Source organism: Myotis daubentonii, chromosome 20 (genome assembly GCF_963259705.1).
Source record: "Myotis daubentonii chromosome 20, mMyoDau2.1, whole genome shotgun sequence".
In the NCBI taxonomy this organism is placed as follows: Eukaryota; Metazoa; Chordata; class Mammalia; order Chiroptera; family Vespertilionidae; genus Myotis; species Myotis daubentonii.
The window spans coordinates 1,452,663-1,478,396 of record NC_081859.1 but is presented as its reverse complement, the minus strand read 5'-3'; the positions used below and the strand labels follow the sequence as shown (position 1 = coordinate 1,478,396).

The following is a 25,734-nucleotide window of genomic DNA, read 5'->3' as shown; positions in this document are numbered from 1 at the left end:
TTGCGGGCACATCCCCAGTGGGGGGTGTGCAGGAGGCAGCTGATCGATGTTTCTCTCTCATCGATGTTTCTAACTCTCTATCCCTCTCCCTTCCTCTCTGTAAAAAAACAATAAAATATATTTTTTTTAAAAAAACCTCAATGGAAAAGGAAGAAAATGGTCCCTGTGCTGCGTGCCAGTCGGGAGAAATGGCTTCATTCCAGCAGAGGCACGGCCACATGAGCACGAGGACTCCTTCGGCACCGGCTGGGCCGGGCCGCGCCTGCCCACCACCCGGGAGACCGACCAGAGTCCCTTCGCCCGCCACGTTGCCGGGATAGACGCCCGGGCCAGTGTGAGGCCCCAAATTAGTAGGAGGACTAACCAGAAGCCGGCCGGCGCGGCAACCTAACAATTTCCCAGCCCTCCCCACGCTATTTTTAACATGTTTACAAGTAACGAGGCTCCGACTGCTGACCACACTCTGCTCCACGCCACTCGGGCCTACACGTCCCAACTTCCATTTATTTATATTTTATTTTTAAATATACTTTATTGATTTTTTCACAGGGAGGAAGGGCGAGGGATAGAGAGTCAGAAACATCGATGAGAGAGAAACATCGATCAGCCGCCTCCTGCACACCCCCCACTGGGGATGTGCCCGCAACCCAGGTACATGCCCTTGACCGGCATCGAACCCGGGACCCTTCAGTCTGCAGGCCGATGCTCTAGCCACTGAGCCACACCAGTCAGGGCAAGGCTCCTGTTTTAGATTTGTCATCTCTACTCCATGTGTCCGCAACTTAGGGGAAGTGACTGAGCCTTTTTGAGGGTTTTTTCCCCTCCATTTGCTTTAAAAAAAAATGTGCTTAATCGTATCTAAGGGACGAGGTTTGATGGAGAGGAGGGGGTAAAGGAGATAATGTGTTAGAAAGCACGAAGCAGAAAACGGGGTATGTATCTTGCAAGGCTAACGGTCTCTTCTTAGTATCTTCTCCTCTCCCTTTCTTTTACGTCTTTTTTTCTCTCCAGGGATAGTCCCTTTTATAATACATGATTTACAGGTACATGTCTCCTTGGGGTAAAACAGACTTAGACCACCCGGGTTACACTCAGAGTGCCTGCTTTACATGTCTCATATTTCTTCTCATGCCTATGGCCTTGTTTGTTTGGCTCCCAACAACCAGGAATTCCAGGGGACCAGCAGATTTATGTATTTTCATTTTTTAAAATATATTTTTACTGATTTCAGAGAAGAAGGGAGAGAGAGAGAGAGAGAAACATCCATGATGGGAGAAAATCATGGATCGGCTGCCTCCTGCACATCCCCTATTGGGGATCGAACCCACAACCTGGGCCTGTGCCCTGACCGAGAATCAAACCGTGACCTCCGGGTTCCTAGGTGGACGCTCAACCACTGAGCCACCCAGGCCGGGCAGAACTCACCCCCTTGGCACCGAGATGACTTTGCCCTCGGTCTCCGCGCTGGCCTTTCGGGGGGCAGGGCCTGTGCCTGATTCATCTGTAAAAAATGGTTTGTTGTGCGTAGACACTCAGGGAATTTTCTCAAGAACGCCATGGCGAAGGGGTGACTGCAGAAGCAGCGGAGATGTGTAGGGGCGCAGACCAGGGGACTCGCGTAGAGCTTGTCTGAGAAAATGTGATGAGGACACAGAGGACGGAGAAGCCATAAATTGAGGGAGGGGGAGGGGGGGTGTGTTTAGGGAGCAGGGAGAGGCGGGGGCGGGGGTGGTCAGTGGAGAAGGAGGAGGTAGCCGGTGGGAAAGCCACCGTGGGTGAAGCTCAGGGAGATGCTGGGGAGGCTGTAACCCGACACGGTGGGAATTCAGTGGAGAGGAAACGCTGGTCACTGCTGCGTAAGGAGGGGAGAAAGAATTCGTGGGAAAACACTGACATGCGGGCTCCCCCCAAAAGCTGGTTTTGAAAGGAAGGCGTCGTCGGTGGATGAGTAAGAGGCTGCTGGGCAGGGAGGACGATGCCAGGGAACTGACAGCCAGTCATGGGGAGAAAACACAAGGAAGAGTAGGAATAAGGAGGTAGCAGAGCCTGGCCGGCGTGGCTCAGTGGTGAGCGTCGACCTAGGAACCAGGAGGTCAGGGTTCGATTCCCGGTCAGGGCACAGGCCCGGGTTGCGGGCTCCATCCCCAGTGGGGGGCGTGCAGGAGGCAGCCGGTCCATGATTCTCTCTCATCGTTGATGCTTCTATCTCTCTCTCCCTCTCCCTTCCCCTCTGACATCAATGATCTATATCTACGTATATAAAGAATTTGGCATTTAGCTCTGCTCATGGAACCAACCGTTTGAGAATGTGTTCGATGTCGTGACCAATACAATAAACCAAAGCTGGGGATGAAAATGGTTCTCCCACAACACAGCTCGATTTCAGCAGCTTCTTAGTTAGTATTTACTAGAGAACGCACTCCCGTTGGTGTTGACAAACATCGCTACCTCGCGCAACCTGATTTCAGAGGCATTATTGCAAAATTAATCTTACAGAAACTAAAGAGTTTAAAACTCTACTGCAGCCCTGGCTGGTTTGGCTCAGTGGATAGAGCGTCGGCCTGCGGACTGAAGGGTCCCAGGTTCGATTCCGGTCAAGTGCATGTACCTTGGTTGTGGGCACATCCCCAGTAGGGGGTGTGCAGGAGGCGGCTGATCGATGTTTCTCTCTCATCGATGTTTCTAGCTCTCTATCCCTCTCCCTTCCTCGCTGTAAAAAATCAATAAAATGTATTTAAAAAAAATAAAACTCTACTGCATAACTTGAACATCTCTAAGATACTCAGGGCCCTCAAGCATCCAGCCTATTCCCAATAACGAATTTAAATGAAATAGTATAGCGAGGAACACTCCACATTATTTATATGTCTTTTAACCTGCCCCTCGTAAACCTACTTGGTCATGGTGACGGCGTGCACTTGGGAACCCGAAATCTCGTAAATGGAAACATATGACCGAGGTGGGGGGTGGGGGCGGGCGGTTCGTGAAGACAGAGGGAGCCTCGAGGTTCGTGCTCTGCCCCATCTGCTCCCTCTCTCTTCCCCCCATTCTTCCTGGAAAAAGGAGGCCTCCCGCTCCAGATGAACACAAAGAGCCTTTAAAATTAAGTTACGACTCGCTCTCCTCAACTTTTCTCACGGATTTCTTGGATTTGGGGACATAATTGAATCTATACAATAATAGAGAAGACATGCCGTCTCATACTCTATCAACAATTGAATTGTGCAAGCGTGAAATGAGAAAAACGTGTGTGAGAAATCACGTCCGAGCCATTTATGCCGAATCCAGCACGACGCCACGTCGCCAAGTGATGGCACCTTCCCCCCCCTCCCCCACCCCGAAGAAAAATAATCAAAACGCGCAAGGCACACCAAAATAACTTATTTAAAAAACGAAAATGAATGTATGATCCTGGGCTCACATGTATACATAATATGTATACGACATCTCCATTGATCATCAGAAAGTATTTACTATGTCATATTTCCGCGGTTCTCAACATATTTCAGCGACCCCTTGGGCGGTCGAACGACCCTCTCACAGGGGTCGCCTAAGACCATCCTGCATATCAGATATTTACATGACGATTCATCGCAGTAGCAACATGACAGTGATGAAGTAGCCACGAAAATGATTATATGGTTGGGGGTCACCACATGAGGAGCTGTATTGAAAGGGCCAGAAGGTTGAGAACCACTGACATATTTGGATTTGTTCTTACGCTGGTGGTTATTTCCAGCCACTCACTACAACAGCTCGATTAGTCTGCATTGATCTCCGTTTACCAATAGACTTCGCTCCGGGCAACGGCCATTTGTTACCTAGATTTGATCAGTGCGTCACCAGAGCAGCGATTTTGAACAAGATTCCCTGCTAAGGACTTAGTCATCAATACAGAGTTGAATAGTTAATCGGGCAGTTTTGTCTTAATGACTACAATGTCTATTTGACCAATTCAATTTGGCCACTGATAAGCTGGTAATCAATTGCTTTAATTATTGACCTGTGTAAATGACATCACCAGGAAACCACGTAAACCCAGTCTCAGGCTCTTTAGCATGGAATTCAGATGTAGCTCTGGTCAGCGCTGCCGGGGACCCACAGTGCACCAGCGTAGACTTGGGCCACGTGAATAACTAAAAAGAATTAACGTTTTAGGCCAGTCGCTTGACTGTTAAGGTGGAAAGGACAAGTGGAAGAGTTTTGTTGCTGTTGATTTTCCTTTAATTGCTTATAAAAGGGATTTTCGTTGAAACCCCAGGGACACAAATTCAAAGTTACTCCCAACACTGGAAAAATCTACATGTCCATCCCTATCTCTATTTTCTTGCATATTTTTATTGATTTCAGAGAGGGAGGGAGAGGGAGAGAGAGAGAAATATCAATGATGAGAGAGAATCATTGACCAGCTGCCTCCTGCACGCCCCTTATTGGGGATCGAGCTTGAAACCCTGACGCATGCCCTGACCGGGAATCAAACCATGACCTCCTGGTTCATAGGTCGACAGTCAGCCACTGAGCCACGCCGGCCGGGCCATCCCTATCTTTAGATTGTAGCAGAAGTTTGGATGTTTAATTAAAAATCATGTATTCAGCCCTGACTGTTTGGCTCAGTGGATAGAGTGTTGGCCTGCGGACTGAATGGTCCCAGTTTCTATTCTGGTCATGGGCATGTACCTTGATTGCGGGCACATCCCCAGTGGGGGGTGTGCAGGAGGCAGCTGATCGATGTTTCTCTCTCATCGATGTTTCTAACTCTCTGTCCCTCTCCCTTCTTCTCTGTAAAAAATCAATAAAATATATTTTTAAAAAATCATGTACTCACTTTTTAAAATTAAGTGTTAAGTACATTTGACGGTAACTGATCATGAAATAAGCAGGAAAATTCTATACTTCCATGTAACTAATTAACCTAAAATTTCATTTATATTAGCATGACAATATAATGGGCCCCTTTTTCATTCTTAATGATGGAGATTAAGAATTTCCTGGTAGAGTCCGGCCAGCGTGGCTCAGTGGTTGAACAACGACCTAGGAACCAGGAGGTCACCATTCAATTCCTGGTCAGGGCATATGCCCGGGTTGTGGGCTCCATCCCCAGTGAAGGGTGTGCAGGAGGCAGCTGACCAACAAATGATTCTCTCTCATCATTGATGTTTCTCTCTCTCTCTCCCTCTCCCTTCCTCTCTGAAATCAATAAACACACACACACACACACACACACACACACACACACACACATATATATATATATATTTAAAGAATTTTCTGGTAGAGAGAGTCTGGGCATTTTATGATGATCGGATGAAGATGCAGAGTATGGATCGAACCAAGTGCTGGCCCAGTTACACATTACCAGTTCCTCCGTTCTATTTATATGCTCTCGTCGGCCTTTCTCATGCACCGAGCAATATAAAGGCACACAGGACCCCTCTGAATCATTACTTCCAGTGGTTTGTCTATCGTCTGTGATACGGTTGTGGTTGGAAAGTAACCATGGGAACCAGGTCTCAGATTACAAATCCCTCGTCAACGTGCGCATCCAAAATCGCAAGGCATTCCCGGAGGCGTCGCATGCTGAAAACAGGTACACTATCCAGTCTCATTTGATATTTCACTGGTAAACAATGTTTTCAATCACTTTATCACACAGAGCTTGTCCTATTCCTTAGGAAAGCCTGGGGAAACACTGAACATGGGCATTTTTCTCCGTCTCAGCAGAGGCCGGGAAAGTAAGGAGATGAACCCTTCATCTGTGGACATGTCTCACCCTTCACATTGACGTGTTTTTCTGATGCAGAATGAAACAGCGGGTGGCATCGAACTCGGTCCCTCTTCCAACACGCGTCAGATCGCTGGACAATCCTCGTCTTCGCTTGTGAGCCAAGAACGTTTACTAGTCAACTCACACCATAATTTTAGCTCTTCTTGCTGCCTGACGACACGCGGGCGTGCGGCCGGGACTCACTGCTTCCATTAGGATCCCGGGGAATGTAGGAACTCAGAGCAGCGATGTGAAACCGTCAGGATCAGGTCCTCCGGGGGTTTCCGGTTTTGAGTAGAAGCAACCTCATCGTTGGCTATGAACTTCGCTTCCCTTACAAGGACCTCCGCCCTGTGTACACACACACACACACACACATACACACACACACACACACACACACACACACCCCGGCTGAGTGGTTGTAAGTGGATGGTGTAGCACAGTGGTCGGCAAACTCATTAGTCAACAGAGCCAAATATCAACAGTACTTCTCCAAAATAGACTCGCCCAGGCCGAAAACCGACTTCTGCGCACGGGCCACGAAGTTTCAATCGCACTGTACCTGCGTGCCCGCACGTGGTATTTTGTGGAAGAGCCACACTCAAGGGGCCAAAGAGCCGCATGTGGCTCGCGAGCCGCAGTTTGCCGACCACTGGTGTAGCAGATCGAGAACCCAGCATCTATGTGGGTCACACGAACAGCAAAGAGACACCAAAGGCAAAGACAAATGTCCTCTGAGCAGGAGGGAGTCCCCGGTGGGGCCTCCGTGGACCCATGTGAAGGTGAGTTAGGGGATTGCATGATGACGGATGCAAGCAGTCTGGCGAGAGGTTGCCCATGACTGTCGCGATGAGTAGGGGGAGATTAAGTGGAGAATGATACGGGGGGGTCCACTGATATATCTTAGTGATGAAAGCCATGCGGCAGCCTACTGCTCTCCACCTCCAGCTTCTCCCTCATCACTGCCTCCTGGAGCCGCTCTGATGCTGGAAATGATTCTTTATGTTTCCTGCGGTCGATCAGAGAACTATGTTTCTCTTTCAAGTATTGATATTTCCCATGGATTTTTCCCCCCCCGCCCTCTGTGTGACTCACTTATGTATTCACGGGTTAAGTCATTTACTCATTCATTATTAATAGCTACGGAATGCACACGGCCCCCTTTCCCGGGCACTTGGAACGTAGACCGACACCGTGTCCGTCCTGAAAATAAGCGCCGAGTCGTACAAAGCGACCAGAGAGGTCAGGGAAAGGTCAAGCAGGTGCTTCCTCGCGTGTTCCCCGGAAAGTAAGGGCCACACGATTTTTCCGTTCAGCCTACATCTTAATATCACGCCTGACTGAGGTGAGAAACCACAGGAATCTGTGCCGAACGCTTCACCATGTACGATGCCATTCTAACCAAGTTAATTTTAACCCTTCAGGCCCTGGCCAAGTAGCTCCATTGGTTAGAGCCTTGTCCTGATACCTCTAGGCCAGGGGTGGGCAAACTTTTTGACTCGAGGGCCACCATGGGTTCTTAAACTGGACCGGAGGGCAGGAACAAAAGCATGGATGGAGTGTTTGTGTGAACGAATATAAATTCAAAGTAAACATCATTACATAAAAGGGTGCGGTCTTTGTTTTTTTTTTTTAGTTTTATTCATTTCAAACGGGCCGGATCCGGCCCGCGGGCCGTAGTTTGCCCACGGCTGCTCTAGGCTGTGGGTTCGAACCTGGTTCAGGGCACGTCCAAGAATCAACCAAGGACTGCGTAAATAATTGCAACAACAACAAATGGATGTTCCTCTCTCTCCCTTCCCCGCCCCCCAAAACCAATAAAAAAGAAACTTTTATTTTTTTTAAATGCTTTAACCTTTCATTCCAAATAGTCAGGGAGTCATCAGCACGGCCAAAGGAAACCAGGAACGCGTCGTACCAGTCAAGCTAAACGCCGTTGGTCCTTATTAACCGTCCATGTTTCCTGGGCGACTTTCATCAGCACAATCACAACGACAGAGACATAAGATGCCCGGCGCGAGTTTTCTCATTAATGTATCCGAGGCGATGATTTGGGGGTGGTTTCCCAATAAAAGCACGATTACCATAATCACACGCGGAGTCGTTTGTGTGTCTCCATATCGTTTAGGGTTGCGTGGCCGCTTAAATATTGAACGGATTCCCAGAAGCCAGCGCGAGACCCCGCTGAGTGGGCACTTGGCCCCTTGCCCGGTGAGCTCATATTCGTTCGCCCTTGATGGGTGGAAATGGGAAAAGGAGGATCGTTTACTGTGGCGGATGGTCGGGGGGTGACTGCCCTCATTTCGGTCCCTTCTCCTCGGGAGTTGGAATATGAATGCCGACGGTTGACACACTTTGATCGGCAAATCAATGTCCACTGAATAATTCAGCTCGAAAGGGAATGGTTTCTGAGACACTGTACGGGGCCCTGCCGAGATTGTTAAAATACAGATAGCGTGTCCCCAAAAATGGATACACCCCACCCTAGCGGGTTTGGCTCAGTGGATAGAGCATCAGCCTGCAGACTGAAGAGCCCAAGGTTCGATTCCCGGTCGGGGCACACGCCCAGGTTTCAGGCTCGATCCCCAGAGTGGGGCGTGCAGGAGGCGGCCGATCCATGATCCTCTCTCATCATTGATGTTACTCTCTCTCTCTCCCTCTCCCTTCCTCTCTGAAATCAATAAAAAAAAAATTTTTTAAATGTACACACTCCTTGAATGATGACAAAGTCAGTGAACATACAGCTCATTTTCAAAATTTAAAGGAATCTACAGACACGAATATATATATATTTTTTGTCAACGCCTGTTTTCAAGCTGATGACCGTTCTGGTCCAGGCACTGCCGAGAACACAAAGCAATGGAATCGCAAACATCAGGAATCATTTTGTTCGGTCTTTGTGCGCCCTCCATGCGCCCACCGTTGCCGGGTTTGGGCCATAGACTTTATCTTTTATGCATCCCCCTAAAAATAAAAGTCCAGTGGCACTTTAGGATAAATGTTCTCTGTTCCAAGCAGTTAAACCTGAACAGGGGTGAAAATGAAGTGAGTACTCAGCTATCTACATTTTTGGGGCGCCCTCTTTCCCACGGAGATACCCCTCCCATGCTTCAGGGTCCTTCACGGGAGACCTCACAGCTCCACCTGGACTCGGTCTCTGCTGTTGAAGCTTTTTCTTCGTTTGAAAATCACCGAGAGACGAATCCTGAGACTTTTGCTTTGAAACCAGCAGGCTCTGAGTCTTCCATTTTCTTTTTTAAAATATGTTTTATTGATTTTTTTACAGAGAGGAGGGGAGAGGGATAGAGTGTTAGAAACATCGATGAGAGAGAAGCATCGATCAGCTGCCTCCTGCACACCCCCCACTGGGGATGTGCCCGCAACCAAGGTACATGCCCTTGCCCGGAATCGAACCTGGGACCCTTGAGTCCGCAGGCCGACGCTCTATCCACTGAGCCAAACCGGTTAGGGTGGGTCTTCCTTTTTCTGTTGCCGAGTCTCTGAGCTGTTTACAGAAGACTTTGGGGGCTTCATTTATACACGAGGGACCCCAAAAGGCACATACTAGGAGAGTTCAATTGTTTTTAAACTTTTCACAGTGAAGCTGGACGTCCATTTCTCTCCGTGAGGAATTCCATTTCTCTCTCTAGTTTCAAGCTGCGATCACTTGGCGAGGGCCCCTCGCCTCTCTCCTCTCGGATGTCCGTATCGTCCGCGTCCCCGCCCGCGGCTCAGATTAGCTCTTTCCTTTGACCTTCATTGCAACAGACACATTGGGGTCGGCCAGTCCCGTTCCGTCCCTTCTCGTTAAGCGCCCTGTCACGCTGGCCCCACAACTTCATCTCGGATTCGAGCGTCGCCCTTCCCAGCGGCCGCGTTCGACCTGCCACGCGCACATCAGGGTGGTGGGAGGGACGAGGGCCCACGGAGCGGGACGCGCTGCCCTCTGAACCGGGCTCCCGCTGACCGATTGGCAGTGACAGCCTCCCCCCTCCCCACACCGAGCGGGATGGGTGGGCGTGAAGGACGCAGAGAATTCAGCTCTCAACCGGAGGCAAGCATAGGAACATGGAGATGGGTCCAGCCAGTGTGGCTCAGTGGTTGAGCATCAATCTATGAGCCAACAGGTCCCCAGCTGGATTCCCCGTCGGGGCACATGCCCGGCTTGCAGGCTTCATCCCCCAGGAGGGGGCGTGCAGGAGGCAGCCAACGGGTGATGTTTCTCTCTCGTGGATGTTTCTCTCTCTATTCCTCTCCCTTCCTCTCTCTCTAAAAGTCAACGAGAACATACTCTTTTTTAGAAGAGCACAGACGTGAGACTGAAGGTCTGAATTAAGCCACCAGCGTTTCCACGGGGCCACGGTGGCTCTGACGGCCTGGTGAGCATTTGGGCGTGTGCCCTGCATGCGTGAGGAAGGCTCTTCACGTGACACACCTGTGCTGTGGATATAAAACGAGGGATGTTTTTCCTTCTGTTTTTGTGTGTTTTTTTTTCCTCAGTGGTTAACTGAATAGCACTCCCCAAATATCGACAGCATGTTGGAGCAACGTTCCAGGAGTCACTTGCGACCGGCAGGTTCCATTCTAGCCACATGAGGGGATGGTAAGGGAAGCACCTCAACCCCCAAAGTCACATCTTTGCCGTTTTAGGTAGGACACGTGCAAACAGTTGTGTGCGTGTGTCCAAACGGATTAAATGTTCTTTGCTCAGTAAAGCCCTCAGATGACACGGAAAAAAAATAAAAAAAGAATCATACAGCAAACCCCATCATCCTCAACATCTAAAACTACATCGATAGGAACCAATTATAATGTTAAAAATATATTTTATTGATTTTTTTACACAGAGGAAGGGAGAGAGATAGAGAGTTAGAAACATCGATGACAGAGAAACATCGATCAGCTGCCTCCTGCACACCCGCCACTGGGGGTGTGCCCGCAACCCAGGTGCATGCCCCTGACCGGAATCGAACCTGGGACCCTTCAGTCCGCAGGCCGACGCTCTATCCGCTGAGCCAAACCAGTTAGGGCCCAATTATAATCTCATCTTTCCTGAGACAGTGCCAATGACACCTCGAATTAGTTAAGGATTTTTTTTTCCCATGCTTTGAAGACGTTTCGACTTAGCCATTTAGTCTTACTTTTCCCTCTTTTCGGAAGAAATGTAAATAACTTTTGAAATACACATTGAATTGGAGCCGTGTGCCTCAACAATACAGAAATAGAAGCAACTCCTTTTACTATGAATATGTAAGAAAAAAATAAATAAATCCGAGAAAGCAAAAGTGAGCTTCATAAATTTGTTAACTAAATTATTAATCATCCCCAGGAAGAAGCACATCCACCATCAAGACAAAAATAAACCTTCGGCTTCTGCCCGGATAGGTCCCCCGTCGTTGGGAAAGTGGGTCAGTGAAGTCACCGGGTCCCGGGAGTAATCAGAGCTGACGGGAGGACGGCCGGGCGCCCAGGGGCTGCGGGCTCGGGGTTTGACTGTCTCCGTAAAGATGACATTTCTTGGGAGATGGATGGAAATCAGGACGACGGTGCTCAGGCACGGCGTACACGAAAATGCTCGCGGAGACCAACCAGTGAGGGACAAGGCCATCGTCCTAACTGCACACTCACTCTGGGTTTCTCGAAGTCAGGAACCTTCCAGAACTCAGTGACGGGAATGCCATTCTCGGCAGACGCGCATCGCCGGCACGAGACACCTAGGCCCCAAAACGATGGTCACGTTCCCAGCACGACATGGTACGTTTAGGTTCCTACCATAAGAGTGTCCCCAAGGATGTCAAGAAAATAGATCTACGCTCGTGCGAATGATATTCTGTTTTTATTTTATTTTTTAAAATATATTTTATTGATTTTTTACGGAGAGGAAGGGAGAGGGGTAGAGAGTTAGAAGCATCGATGAGAGAGAAACATGGATCAGCTGCCTCCTGCACACCCCCCACGGGGGATGTGCCCGCAATCAAGGTACATGCCCTTGACCAGAATCGAACCCGGGACCTTTCAGTCCGCAGGCCGACGCTCTATCCACTGAGCCACACCGGATAGGGCTTTATTTTGTTTTTTAAAGTTCATTATACGTCGATCGGATACTTCTGTAGCATTATAGGCGACAAATCTCACAGATTAAAAATGGATGAGCAGGCGGGCCGCCGAGAGGAGGGTGCTAATGGGTTTGCTTAGTCGGGTCGAGTGCTCAGGGTGGTGTGTTACCCTGAAGTGGCTTCTTACGTTCCATGAGGAGGCCCTACGCTCCCTGGGTCTCATCACACGGATGGTGATTGTCTCTGCTCCCCCCCCCCCCGGCCCCCCGTGGAAGACCCCAGGTCAAATACGCTGTGTGCAAAACATAAGTAAGAAGAGATAAAGGCGTCCCTCTGAAGTGCACTTAAAATCTATTCCTGAAGGACTCTCTGCCCTGGTCATTTGCATAGAACAGGGGAAGCCAGCAGCTAGCAATGCCTTCCAGCAAGATGCTAATCAGGCCATTGGAGGAGGGGGGTGCGGGGGGGAGGCGGAATTATTTCAAATATATTCTGCGTAGGACCACCCGCGTCGTCCCCTAAAATAGGCAGTCGGTTCCTCGGTTGCTTAGCCTGCAGAAACGTAGGACACTTTTCAAGTAAACCCTGTCTCCACCCCTTTTCCTGCAGGAAATTACTGCACGCTGCTCTTCAACCGACCTATTTTTAGGAGCCAGCAAACAGTAGGGTATGTCAGAGAGGGCGGGCGGCTTCATGAATTATGCATCTGTCCCTTTTCTGCTTGGCTACGTTCCCTTGCTTTTATGAACCCTTGACGGGCGGAGAAGGGTCCGTGTTCAGTTGAAGATGCCCCAGCCACAGGCTCCTACTAATCGAGAGAGAGAGAGAGAGAGAGAGAGAGAGAGAGAGAGAGAGAGAGAGACTGCGTCCAGACCCTGCTTGCTTCGTGTCCGCACTAGATTCATTTTCTTAAGTGAAGGTCGTAGGTCGCGGGAGGTGCTGTTGTTGGCGTCCCTGAGTTATTCATTGCTGCTGTGACCATGTTTCAATTTCCTAGAGTTGGAGCTGAGGGTTCACTCAGAGTGTACGAGCTTCCCAGGGCGTCCGCCGGGGCCCGGGAGCTCAGATTTTACGACGGGCTCAACTGCTTTCCCAGAACGCGGCCAGAAATTATGAAAATTAAGTGAACGGTGGAAGGGAAGCTGCGTGCACAAAGCCTGCCGTTCCCATTAGCGAGACATTGCGGCTGTAAAATGCTAAACCCCCTACGCAGCAGAGGTCCCCATAAAACTCGGGGTAACGAAAACAGTTGTGCTGACGCCTGTGAGGAACACCCCAGAAAGCAGAGCCCTTTCTTTCCGACCTGAGCCGAAGACTGAATAGGAAAACGACCGATCAGCAACTCACTCTCTCAAGATCATCGGCTCATATGTGAACAGGAGGGACAGACCGACCACAGTGTGACTGACATAAGAGAGGAAGGGAGAGGGAGAGCTAGGAACGTCAGTGATGAGAGAGAATCATGGATCGGCTGCCTCTTACACGCCCCCCACTGGGGACCGAGCCCACAACTTGGGCCTGTGCCCTGACCCGGAATCCAACCGTGGCCTCCTGGTTCATAGGTCGATGCTCAACCACTGAGCCACGCCGGCCGGGCGAGGAAGTTGGCTCCTCACAGACACCAGATCTGCCAGCACCAGGACCTTGGAGGCCTGGCCTCTAGAACTGTGAGAAAGAAATTTCAGCTCTTGATAAGCCACCGGGTTACGGTATTTTGTAGGGCAGCCCCAATGCACTAAGAGAGTGGTCAGCAAACTGTGGCTCAGCAAACCGCAGCTCGCGAGCCACATGCGGCCCTTTGGCCCCTTGAGTGTGGCTCTTCCACAAAATACCGACTTCTGCGCATGGGCCACGAAGTTTCAATCACACTATACGTGCGCGCCCGCACGTGGTATTTTGTGGAAGAGCCACAATCAAGGGGCAAAGAGCCGCGGTTTGCCGACCACAGCACTAAGACCCTCACCACGATGCAACGTTACACCAGGAAGAATAAAAATTTTGTTTTTGATGCTATGGGGGTATTTGAGGTCCCTTCTGCTTCGCTATCATTTCATCTGTCATGACCAAGACAAGCTCGAAGAGGACACAGAGCTGAGTGGAACCCGGGCTCGAGCCAGTCATGACCATCGGTGGAGAAGATGGGGCATGGTGATGCCTCAGAGCTGCAGCCAAGCATCAGGCCAGAAGGGGGCGGCGAGAAATATCCAAAGTGAGGAATCGCGAGGCCCTACAACCAAGAACGCTCTACCCAGCAAAGCTCTCCTTTGGAACGGGAGGTCAGACGAAGAGCTTCCCAGACAAGAAAAAGCTAAAGGAGTTTGTCACCACCGAACCAGGATTATATGAAATGCTGAAGGGTCTTCTTTAAGAAGAGGAAGAGGAGGAGGAGGAGGAGGAGGAGGAGGAGGAGGAGGAGGAGGAGGAGGAAGAGGAGGAGGAAGTTGGAAGAGAAGAAGGAGAAAAGATTAAAAAAAATATGAACAATAAAATGGCCACAAAGGCATATCTATCAACAGCTGAACCTCAAAACAAACAAGCAAGAAATCGAATGAACAAAATAAGCTGGTGAATAAAATAGAATCAGAGGCTTGGAAGCAAGGAACAGACTGAGGAATCTCAGAGAGCAGCCGGGGAGGAGGCGGAAAGAGGTGAACCAAAGGTCTTAACCTATGGACACGGACCGTAGGGGGTTGAAGGCCTGGGGCGTATTGGGAATTGGGTGGAGGGGGGAAGTGGGGGCACATCTGTAATACCCTCAACAATATATGTTTTAAAATATATCACACTCACGACAAATGTGTAAACATCTCGCGGCAGACTACTTCAGACATGATTATGCAAACCTTTCCTCCTCCTTTTTTTTTTTTTTAAACTTCTTGTTGTGCTTCTGTGGCCTCAGCCCCCGTGCGTACCTCCCCGGGGCTGCTCTGCGATAGAATCTTTTTTCCGTGGCGAGCACTGCGGCTGCCCACATGCATGGCTGCTGAAACACGTCTGGAGACACTGCAAACAGATGGCCCGTTGGATCCTCCCACACAGGCTGTCAGCACGAGAGAGGAACTACCAGCTTTCTGTAATCCCCTCTCCACCGACTTCCTCCTTCCACTTACAAGATTGATTTTCGTGTGCATGGTGTTTTGTGTTTTATTTTTTCTCTCAACGCCGCCCCCCACCCCTCCCCAGGTCTGATCAGCTAAAGTAGGTCATGTCTGTAGCATCGACAGAAACTCACTATAGCTCTGCTCAGAGAGGGTGTGAAGTCAGACACACTTAAAGCATTCGCGGTGGAAGCCGGCGCCGGGAACAGAAGCCGAAAATGTGTTCAAGTCGTTTCCCAGCAAAAGCAGAGACACGGCCTGGTTCCCCTGACACGGCAGAAGACGGCGGTCGTTTCCGACGCGATTTCCATACCACGCAGCCATTGCAAGAGGTCTTCGTGCCTGGCCCTTCTTGGTTCGCTGCCTTTCTGCACCTGTCCCATTTCTGGGGTCTGAAACTTCAGTCCAAGCCACACACACACACACACACACACACACACACACACACACAAAAGACACATCAGAGAGAGGTTTGGGGTCCAATCACATTCCCCCTAAAATTCGTGTCCAGCTGGCCTGCCCATCTGGCCTCGCGTGGTCATGAGCTCTGCAGATGGACCCAGATGACGATGAGGTCACGCTGGGTTAGCAGGTGCCCTGAACCCACCACCCGAAGCCGGATTGTCTTCCGTCACCGTCACTCTATGTTTGACCTTCTCTACCCTTTCCGTGCCCCACCCCCACCCCCTTCCCTCCGGCAACCACCACACTGTTGCCTGTGTCTGTGAGTTTTTGTTTGTTTTCTTATTAATTCATCCATCAACAAGGGGACATTCTACTCTACAAGCTAGAGTTGTTGAGAATCCAATGTGACGACGGGTCTACCATGAATGTATAAAATTCCCAGCGATCCACACGGGCGGGTCATCCCTGAACTTTCCGTGACCTTGGATGAAACGGGAGGAATAGAATCGGACGGCACAGACGGGCGCTTTAGCGAGGAAGGCGAGGAAAAGGACTCCGGGTCCAGGCGGAGTTCGAGTTTTCTCGTTTCTCGGAAGGTCTTCTCTGTGATCGCCGCTCAACGACTACGTTTGTGGGGGAACCAAGTGTCGTGGGAATGTGTGGGCGCATTCTCCCACCCATGCTGGGTCAGGCCTTCCTTCGGTCGCAGGAAGTAAGTCAGATTTCATAGAACACACGGGCTAGTGTTTGCCTCCTCGGATCCATGTAAGCCGCCTTCCCATATCGAAGGTGATGAGGAAGAGAACAAGAATTATTTCACATCTGCAGGTGACACCACGGAGCAGAACTATTTCCCGTCTCCTTGCTACCAAGCTCCTTCTCAGACTTGCACACTAGTAAAAATAATAATAATAATAATAATAACAATAAGCTTACATTTAGGTCCATTCATTGCATTCCCTTTTTTATAGGGCCATGCTAAGAAGCAAGACAAGAATCAGGGGAGTGAGTAAACTAATGGCATCCAAATATTTCTGAAACTGAGCAATGAGCCCCCAAAATAATTTAGAATATGCCACCTTTATTGCTTTCTTTTGGTGCATTTTATTTTCAGTTTACATTTAAAAAGTTTAAAGACTATAAAGACCATTGCGGGGTGGGGAGGGAAGAAGGTGGAGGTAGAAGAGAGTATGAGGGAGGGGGGCATCCTATATAATAAAAGGCTAATATGCGAAGTGTCCGGTAGACCTGTCAGCCGTTCAACCAATCAAAGTGTAATATGCTAATGATATGCTAAGGCCGCTCAACCACTCGCTATGATGTACACTGACCACCAGGGGGCAGACAGTTGACTGGTCAACCAGTTGCTATGACGTGCACTGACCACCAGGGGGAAGATGCTCCAACTGATAGGTCAGCTTGCTGCTGGGGTCCAGCCAATCGGGGACTGAGCGAGACTGGCCAGACACGCCCTGGAGCCCTCCCTCGGCCCCTCCCCAGCTGGCCAACCTCCCATGTCCTTCCCCAGTCCCCATCGTGCACCGGTGGGGTCCCCCCTGGCCTGCACCCTCTCGCTATCCGGGACACTCAGGGGATGTCAGAGAGCCGGTTTCAGCCCGATCCCGCAGGCCAGGCTGACCCCACTCGTGCACGAATTCGTGCACCGGGCCTCTAGTTAATAATCATGCAGAAAGAAAATAGAGGAAAAAAAACTTAAAGAGGATTAAAGTGAAAACTATACAGAGCTGGTCTCAGTACAAAGAACAGGATCTATTCAGGTGTTGCTGGTAGTTTCCTCAAGGGGCCCACAGTCAAGCCACTGATGCTTGAACCAGCCACGTCTTGGCATCTCGGATGTTTATAGAGCTCGGTGCCCCGCTCTTTGTAGGAAAAGGAATGCAAACTTCAAAGGGAGCTTGAGCTGGGAGTTTGTAATTCAAGCTTCTTGGGGACAAAAAAAAAGTGTGCGCCGCGTGCCCGTTTTTTATTTTAAATGAAAATACATATTTTCCCCCAAAGTGCCCTTTCCGCCCCCACAAAGAGAAGCAGTCAGGAGACCTTATGGCGAAAAGGTCCAAGAGAACCTTGAGCCCGTGCCAGAAAAACGCCTTTAAGCTCTCTTAAAACCACTCTGACGCGGGACTTGATTTTCTCATTAGGCTTGCAAGGGGCTCGGGCAGGCTTTTATAAAAGAAAGACAAATTCCTTTCTGGGTTACGGCTCTAGACGCTCTGTAAACTATTTCAAAATGAAAGCTACGGCGAGAGGGGCTGCAGCGGTTTTGCAAAAGGGGCCCTGGGAAGACAGGTAGCCTATTTTGAGAGAGAGAATTCAGCAAGAGAGGGAATTCGTCAAGTCGTTTCCTAGCAAAGCAAAGACACACCCTCGTTCCCCTAACACGGCCGGGGGCGTGGCGGGGAGAATTGCAGTGTGACATAAATCTACCGAATAAAAGAAATTCCTCTGGCAGACAATGAATTCATCCAAATTTGCTGGGCCAGGGCTCCGTGTAGACCTGGTGGGTCAAGCCCCCGGCCGTGGCCATCGTTGGAACGGACCATTCCTCGAGGTGGAGGTACCGTCCCAGGAGATGACGCGTCGGTTTGGTTTCCATCGGCGACGGCAGCTGACCCGCTGCCGGACACGCAGGGCGCACTGAGAATACGGCGGGTTTTATGTTCAGCATCAAGTTGTCCTTTGGGGTCTCTTTGAAGTTGCCTACACTGGCACACGGAATGGTGTGTGTGTGTGTGTGTGTGTGTGTGTGTGTGTGTGTGTGTGTGTGTTGGGATTGGGGGAGGAACATGCATAGTGATGAAGAGTTAGGGCAGGAGGAGAAGATGGGGGGGTGGAGGGGCGTTGGGGGTGAAGGAAGCTCTGTGGTTTAGTACTTTCCACTGAGCCAGGAAAGAGCCCCTGTCAGATTTAACCTCACGTGGAAGTTTTTGTGTGTGTTTTAAAATACTAATGGCATGTTTTTTTCATATATATATATATATATATATATATATATATATATATATACACACATATATATATATATTTATATATATATATATACTAGAGGCTCAGCACACAAAATTCATGTACTTAGGGGGGTCCCTCAGCCCAGCCTGCACCCTCTCACAGTTGGGGAGCCCTCGGGAGATGTCCGACTGACAGCTTAGGCCTGTGGGAGCACACTGACCACCAGGGGGCAGCTCCTGCATTGAGTGTCTGCCCCCTGGTTGTCAGTGCGCGTCACAGCAACTGGACGTTCTGCCGTTCGGTCGATTTGCATATTAGCCTTTTATTATATAGGATTTTTAAAATTAATTTCAGAGAGGAAGGGAGAGGGAAGGAGAGCGAGAGAAATATCCACGACGAGAGAGAATCCTCCTGCACACCCCCTACTGGGGATCAAGCCCACAACCAGGACATGTGCCCTGACCTGGAATCGAACCACAACCTCCTGGTTCAGAGTTCGATGCTCAACCACTGAGCCACGCCTGTCGGGCTAAAAAATATTTTTTAGAGAGAATTTGACCGAGAGCCAGCCCAGGGTTAATCCAAACAATGGAAACGTGGAAAAGCCCGTCGGTCTCAGTCGAGCCGTGTGACCGCGTCAGCGGCCCCGAGGGCACCCCGCCTCTCCAGGTGCTTCCCCGCCCAGGAGCTCCGGGAGCAGCTGGGACTCGGGTGGGAAACGCGTGCGGCCAGATGAAAGGAAGTTCAATGCGGAGGAGGCCAGGACACAAATGTGTCACCTCCTCAGGCAGCGGTTCTCAACCTTCCTCCTGCCGCGGCCCTTTCATATGGTTCCTCATGCTGTGGGGACCCCCAACCATACAATTATTTTCGTGGCCACGTCATCACTGTCATGTTGCTACTGTTATGCATCGTCATGTAAATATCTGATAGGCAGGATGTGATTGAAGGGGTCGCGACCCACAGGTTGAGAACCGCTGTCCTAGAGTCTCAGCGACGCCCTAGAGCTTAGAAGTCTCTGTGGGAATCACGCTGCTCCGTGGTGAAGCGATTCGTCGGGCAACGAGCTGGACACCATGCCACACACCCCTCCGTGTCCCTCTCCCCTTGCTGGTAGCCGGTGCTGATCACCTTGACGGGGCCTGGGAACGACCTTGAAGCACTCAGCTCCATCCAAGTCCAACTTGCAGGCAAGACGCCCGATTATTGACTGAAACCATTACACCCCCCCCCCAAAATAACAGCTTGCTTGGGGGGGTGGATCAAAAGACCTGGGCGTCTGCCTCCTTCGGTCTGAGAGAGGATCAGGACCCGGGCCCATCACAAACAAGGCTTTCATTTGGGTTTCGTGGTCATTCTTTATATAGAGCAAACCGTTCCCTTAAATAAAAAAAAAATATAAAAAAGGTCTCTTCCCCCTAAACCATCTCCCAGAACTAATTCTCTCAAAGTCACAGTGAAAAAAATAGACACATTCGCTGACTCCGGCTTCTGGCGGCAGCTCCCTCTACATTCCCTGAATATATTTAATTAAAACCTTCATCCGGAAAAGGCCACAAGACAGATTCTCGGAGCCCTGTAATCAGGGCTGTTTGCAGGAGCCGGCACCTGGCTCTGGACCGGCCTCGGGGTGCGGCCCGCCCTGCCGGCCATCAACCCACCGGCGAGGACCACGTAGGGGTGCGGGCAGGGTGCTCCCGGCCCGTGGGGCCCCGCTGCCCGTCGCCCCTGCTCCTTTCCCGCGGCTTCCTCTCACCCTTCACAGCCCTCCACGACCCCGAAATTAAAAAGTCTTTCCAATAAGGGACAGCAAACCCCGTTACTGGATGTTTCTGTATTTGTTTTGTGTGTGTGTGTGTGTGTGTGTGTGTGTGTGTGTGTGTGTGTGTTTCACTCGGCTCCCAATGAAACGTGTCTTTCTCACCAGAAAGATGAGAACAGGTTTGGCTGTTTCACACCAAACCCAGCTTGTTGACCGGAACGTCTGCCCCCCACACACACACCCCGCCCCGCCCCGTGCCCGGCCGACCCCCAGGAGATTCCACTCGCCCCCGCCTCCCCCGCAACCCCCAAGCGAAGTTCCCACGCGGAGTATCCGCTGTCCAGCCTTTGTTCTTCGTGTTTCCGGCGGACGGTATCCAAGGAGAAGAACCGTCACAACAAAACAGTGTGAGTCCATTGTGTGGGGTCGCCTCGCGGGAAGGGCCTGGGAAGCCGAGGTCGCCCATCCCCACGTGGGGAGCACAAGCTATTACATCCGGGTCCGTGCACTCATCGGATCCCTGGCTCCTGCGAGCGGCCACGTGTGTGCACGGCGTGTTAGGGGAGGTGTGAACACTTGGAGAGGGTGGGTTTTCATTTTATTTTAAATATATTTGTCTTGATCTCAGTGAGGAAGGGAGAGGGAGGGGGAGAGAGAGAGAGAGAGAGACATCCATGATGAAAGAGATTCATGGATCGTCTGCCTCCCGCACGCCCCACACTGGGGACCGAGCCCCCAACCCGGGCATGACCTCCTGGCTCCTGGGTCAACGTTCAACCACCACAGAGCCACGCTGGCCGGGTCTGGGCGCAAGCCCGCGATTCGGGCTGGATCCCCAGCGTGGGGGGTGCAGGAGGCAGCCCGTCCATGTTTCCGGTTCATCGGCCGACACACCCAGCCACTGAGCCACGCCGGCGGGGCGACACGATTTCCTCCACACGCCCTGAGACGCCGTAAGCAGAGCCTGTTGGCAAAAGGGCGCAGGCCCGCGTCTCGGGAAGCCTGCCGGCTGGAGCTGACGGCCCCGTCATGTGCGGGCTTGAGGGAGAGGCATTGAAGCCGGATGGAGGTGTGCAGCTCGCCAGTAACCAGGTAAAAAGATGCAAATGGGGACGAGAGAGAGAACTGCAGGCGCGTCGTCCGGTGAAGGAAAGACGGAGGGGTTTCCGATGAGAATTAAAAAGATGGACGCTGGGACCCAAATACCATCGCCACTGACGGGGGATGACAACGAGGAAATACGCAAAAACCGAAGCAGCTCTCGCCAAAGAGAAGGCATGTCTGTTCATCAAATAAATACCCGTCAACCTGGGTCTGGGACTAGTCCGCGCACGCTGACGGGACAATGAGGGGAGGGAGCTATCCCGACATCAAAGAGAAATAATAACAAATAAATAGAAACGCGGTTGAAGGAAGGAGCCGTCTTTATGGGGAAAGAAAAGAGAGACACACAAGAGGTCAAGTTAGAAACGGCACAATGATGGACAGGGCACACGCCCGGGTTGTGGGCTCGATCCCCAGTGAGGGGGCGTGCAGGAGGCGGCCGATCCATGGTTCTCTCTCATCATCGATGTTTCTCTCTCTCTCTCCCTCTTCCTCTCTAAGATCAATAAACATATTTTTTTAAATAAAATAAAAAAACTAGAAACATTTCCATGTCCCTTCTTAGCTCTGTTCTTGTTTTACACCTTTTCTGTCCATGTTTTTCTCACCCATAATCACCAGGAACCCAAATGCATTACAGCAAATATCGCAGGGCTGGCGGGTAGCAAAAGCCATTATTATCCTCCTGCTACGAAGAGGCTAATATTATAAGAGATTTTTTTTTTTAGTCGAGCAATTTTATGATCATGATGAGAGATTTATTTTTATTGTTTTAGACAAATAATTTGAACTACAGCCCCCCCCCCCCGCTCTCCTGTTCAGACACACCACATTCAACTTCGTCGACGTCATATTTAAACATCTGTTGGTGATGTTGCCGCTTGGTCGTCAGTTGGGGTACCCCTGCCAGACCCCCAGGTCGGGGCTCACATTCCACTGGGACCGGTGGTGGCACCGCGGTCTTTTCCAGTCACCGAGTCTCGGGTTCCTCCGAGGTCAGACTGCAAATACCCGTGTGCCCTTGCTCGTTCGGTGTTTAGTCTAGGGCCCGTCCGAGTCCTGACTTGCTGGCAGGCGCGTTACGGGGAGAAAGGCGGCCGACCCCGCCACGCCTCGGCCGAGCTATTTGGAGAAGCAGAAGACGTCGCTTCCACCCAAACGCCCTCACCATGTGCTTCTTGATAAAAAAGGTTTAATTATTGCATTTCCTTCTCAAAACAGAGAGCCTCACTCCTCGGCCCGCGGCACAAGGGCGTCGGCAGTGAGTCCAGTTAGGAATTCAACCCGTTGTCTCACTCATTCACTGCCCTGTTGCTGTTCGTGTTGCTGTTTTAATATATTTTTACTGATTTCAGAGAAGAAGGGGGCGGTTAGAGAGAGAGAGAGAAAAGCATCCATGAGGAGAGAGAATCACGGATCGGCCGCCTCCTGCACGCCCCACACGGGGGATCCAGCCCACAACCCGGGCACAGGGGCGGGTGCCCTGACGGGGAATCGAACCACCGTGACCTCCTGGTTCAGAGGCCAACACTCAACCACTGAGCCACCCTGGCCGGGCAAGAATTACAAGTTCTTATCGAGGCAGAAAAGGAGGAAGTCTACAGCTCCGTCCGTCACTGACTGTCAGGGGAACCCCGCCAGCCGTCGCAGACCGGGCACCGAGAATACGGAAAGGCCTGGGCCGGGCCTGATGTGAGATGAGGAGGGCGTAGGCATAAACAGGAAAGGCTGTGTGCGATCCAGCTCCCAGAGGCGGGAACCCCGCGCTGTAGGGGCACCAGAACTTCCTAAAAGAACCCCCAAACCACTGGCGAGCTCCTCCTGCCACAAAGACATCGTGCCCCGAGCAAGGACACAGTTCTGCAATGTCACCTTCTCCAAAGCCGGTGGGCGAACCCTCGCCGGCCAGCCTCCTCTGCAAACTCCATCTCGCCCGAGAAATTCTTTATTTTTTCTCCGCCGGCGCCAGGAAGCTGGGAAAACGTTTAACTGGCTGCCACGGACGGACCCACGCGTGTGGCCAGGGTCCCGGTGCCCAGAAACGCCCGGTGAAGCAGCAGCCAGCCAGGGACGCCCCGCTGGACGGGTTCCGCCTCCTCGGGGGGGCCCCCACGTCTCCCGCACGTCGCGGTCACTTCGGTTCAGCAGTTTCGGGGCTTGGAGGGCGCCCAGGGGGAGCAAAGGGAAAGCTGTGACCCTGGCCATCCGTCAGCACAAGTCCCCGCCCTGTGTGCCTGCTCCGTCCCCTCCTCCGATGTCTGCGGTTTGTTTGTCTTTGCAACGGTGCGCGTCCTCGACGGGGCAGTCATCCGTCCGACCCGGGCCGATCTCTGAGGGCCGCAAGTTTACCGAGCGTTAATCTGCAGGTGCCCAAATATTAGCTCTTCAGGGATCCGTGTCACCACAGCACAAGCCCTTAAGATTCGCATCCATCAAGGAGATTGGCCAGGCTTGTGGTTTTTGGGTGTTTTGGGGTTGTTGTTGTTGTTTTTTTTTTTCCTAAATCTTTCGCTACCCACTCCGAGTGGCTAAATTTGGATTCGCTTCCCTGTCTGCTCCACTCATTGAAACAACTGCGATTGCAAGTGAATCCGCGAAATCAAGGACCCAGAACAGGGCGCTTCCTTAGATCCAGCTCTCTTAAATGGGCGTAAGAAATAGGAGGAGCCCAGCCAGTGTGGCTCAGTGGTTGAGCGTCGACCAATGAACCAGGAGGTCCCGGTTGGATTCCCCGTCAGGGCACGTGCCCGGGTTGTGGGCTCCATCCCCAGTAGGGGGCGTGCAGGAGGCGGCCGATGGGTGATTCTCTCTCATCATAGATGTTTCTCTCCCTCTCTCTCTCTCTCTCTCCTTTTCTCTCTCTGAAAGCAATTAAAAAACATTTTTTTAAAAAAAATCTCAGGGAAAAACAGCAGCCGCCCGAGGTGTCTCAGACCTGACCCTGACCAGGGGGCCGGGGGCTGTTCAGGGCTACAGTAGCCGCTGGGGCGCCAAGACCCCGGGAGACGGAGGCAGATGCCAGAAGAAATACAAGCTGGGGCCACGCACCCCTTTGTGCTTTATGGAGCCGTAAAAGCTCTCTTCTGGAAAGTTCAAAGCCCTCCACAGACATGTCCCGGGTCCTCCCTCGCGCCTTTGAGGTCCACAGATGGCGAATGTAATTATAGTCATTTTTATGAATGGAAAAAAAATGAGGCAGGGGAGGCGAAGGAAGGAACGCGTTCCACGTCCCATAAAATCGCGGACGCAGAAGACTGCCCCCGGCCCCCGCCCGCGCCCTGTCCGCGCCCACACCCCGAACCTTCCCGAAACGCCCTCTGGCCTTGCCCACTGCGCTGGTCTCATCTCGCGCTTCTCCCCCAGGAAACGGCCTCAAATGACCTCTTCTACTCCTCAGGACAGGCTGTTCCTCAAATTTTTAAAAAATTGGGGAAAGGAGTTAAAAAAAAAAACACAAGGTCTGGGCCCATGTCCCAAACAGCCAAACCATTCTTTCAACACTCCTGCTCTGCCCCATCTATCAAATTTATTGTGTGTTTTTTTAAAAAATATATAGTTTTATGGATTTCAGAGAGAGAGAGAGAGAGAGAGAGAGAGAAAGAGAGAAACATCAATGATGAGAGAGAATCATGGATCGGCCGCCTCCTGCACGCCCCCAACCCGGGCCTGTGCCCTTGACCGGGAATCGAACCTGTGACCTCCTGGTTCATAGGTCGACGCTCAACCACTGAGCCATGCTGGCCGGGCTAAACATACCCCCCCTTTTTTTTAATGCCATTTTTTCCTACAAGCACAGGGTGTAATAATAAACCATGGTGAGTATTGGAGGAGTGTTGCGTTTGCCTTTTAACGGTATCTTTGAGACGGTGAAGTCTGCCTCCTGTGTGCCATTTCGTCAGGGAAAATGTTATGGAGCCAAACCCCGTCTCTGCGAGTGGAAAGCTAAACGCCTCGTTGCCTTATAAGGGTAATTTGAGGGCACCTGCCCCGCCCACCAATGCAAGCGTGCTCTTCTCATCTACCTTTTACAAATGAACATGGGAATCATTAGACCAAAAGAAGAAAGGAAAACTGGTTAAGCTTTATCCCGCGGGTTACGAATTGCCCTTGTGTCAATAGCCGCACGCATTTTTGCGGAGACGTGCCACCTTCCCCCCTTCGCCTGCCGGTATTCTAAAATCAACGCAGGTTTCTGAAAACTCCGACTTTGAAGCCGGTCCCAGGCTCGTTCAGCCGGCTGTCAGATGTGAGACGGATCCATTAATAACTCCCACATGGCAACACACACGTGCGCGCGCATACACACACACGCACACGTGCGCACACACGCACACACACACACACACAACGCCCAATGCCTTCCAGACCTTTAACATCTTGCCACGGCTCCAGCTAATTGTTGTGCTGAAATATTTTCCCGATCATTCTCACCGAATTCCTCTGTCGACGGCTTCATCTTACTGATTGACCGTCCGCCTCGCTGGGGCGTGTTTTTTTGTGTGTTGTGTTCTTTCCTGCTAGAAATTATTTTATTCCTGAGGGAGGGACACGGGGCTTGTGTGATGCAGCTGGGAA

The 25,734-nt window shown here is 51.2% G+C and overlaps 1 long non-coding RNA gene across 1 annotated transcript in view; it reads right to left on the bottom strand.

Moving 5' to 3' along the window:
- Positions 1 to 25,734, bottom strand: part of LOC132222617 (uncharacterized) — a 256,549-nt gene that overhangs the window by 22,874 nt on the left and 207,941 nt on the right. Inside the window, exon 2 of the long non-coding RNA XR_009450269.1 lies at positions 9,125 to 9,243. This is a non-coding gene — a long non-coding RNA (uncharacterized LOC132222617). The remainder of the gene's footprint in view (positions 1 to 9,124; positions 9,244 to 25,734) is intronic.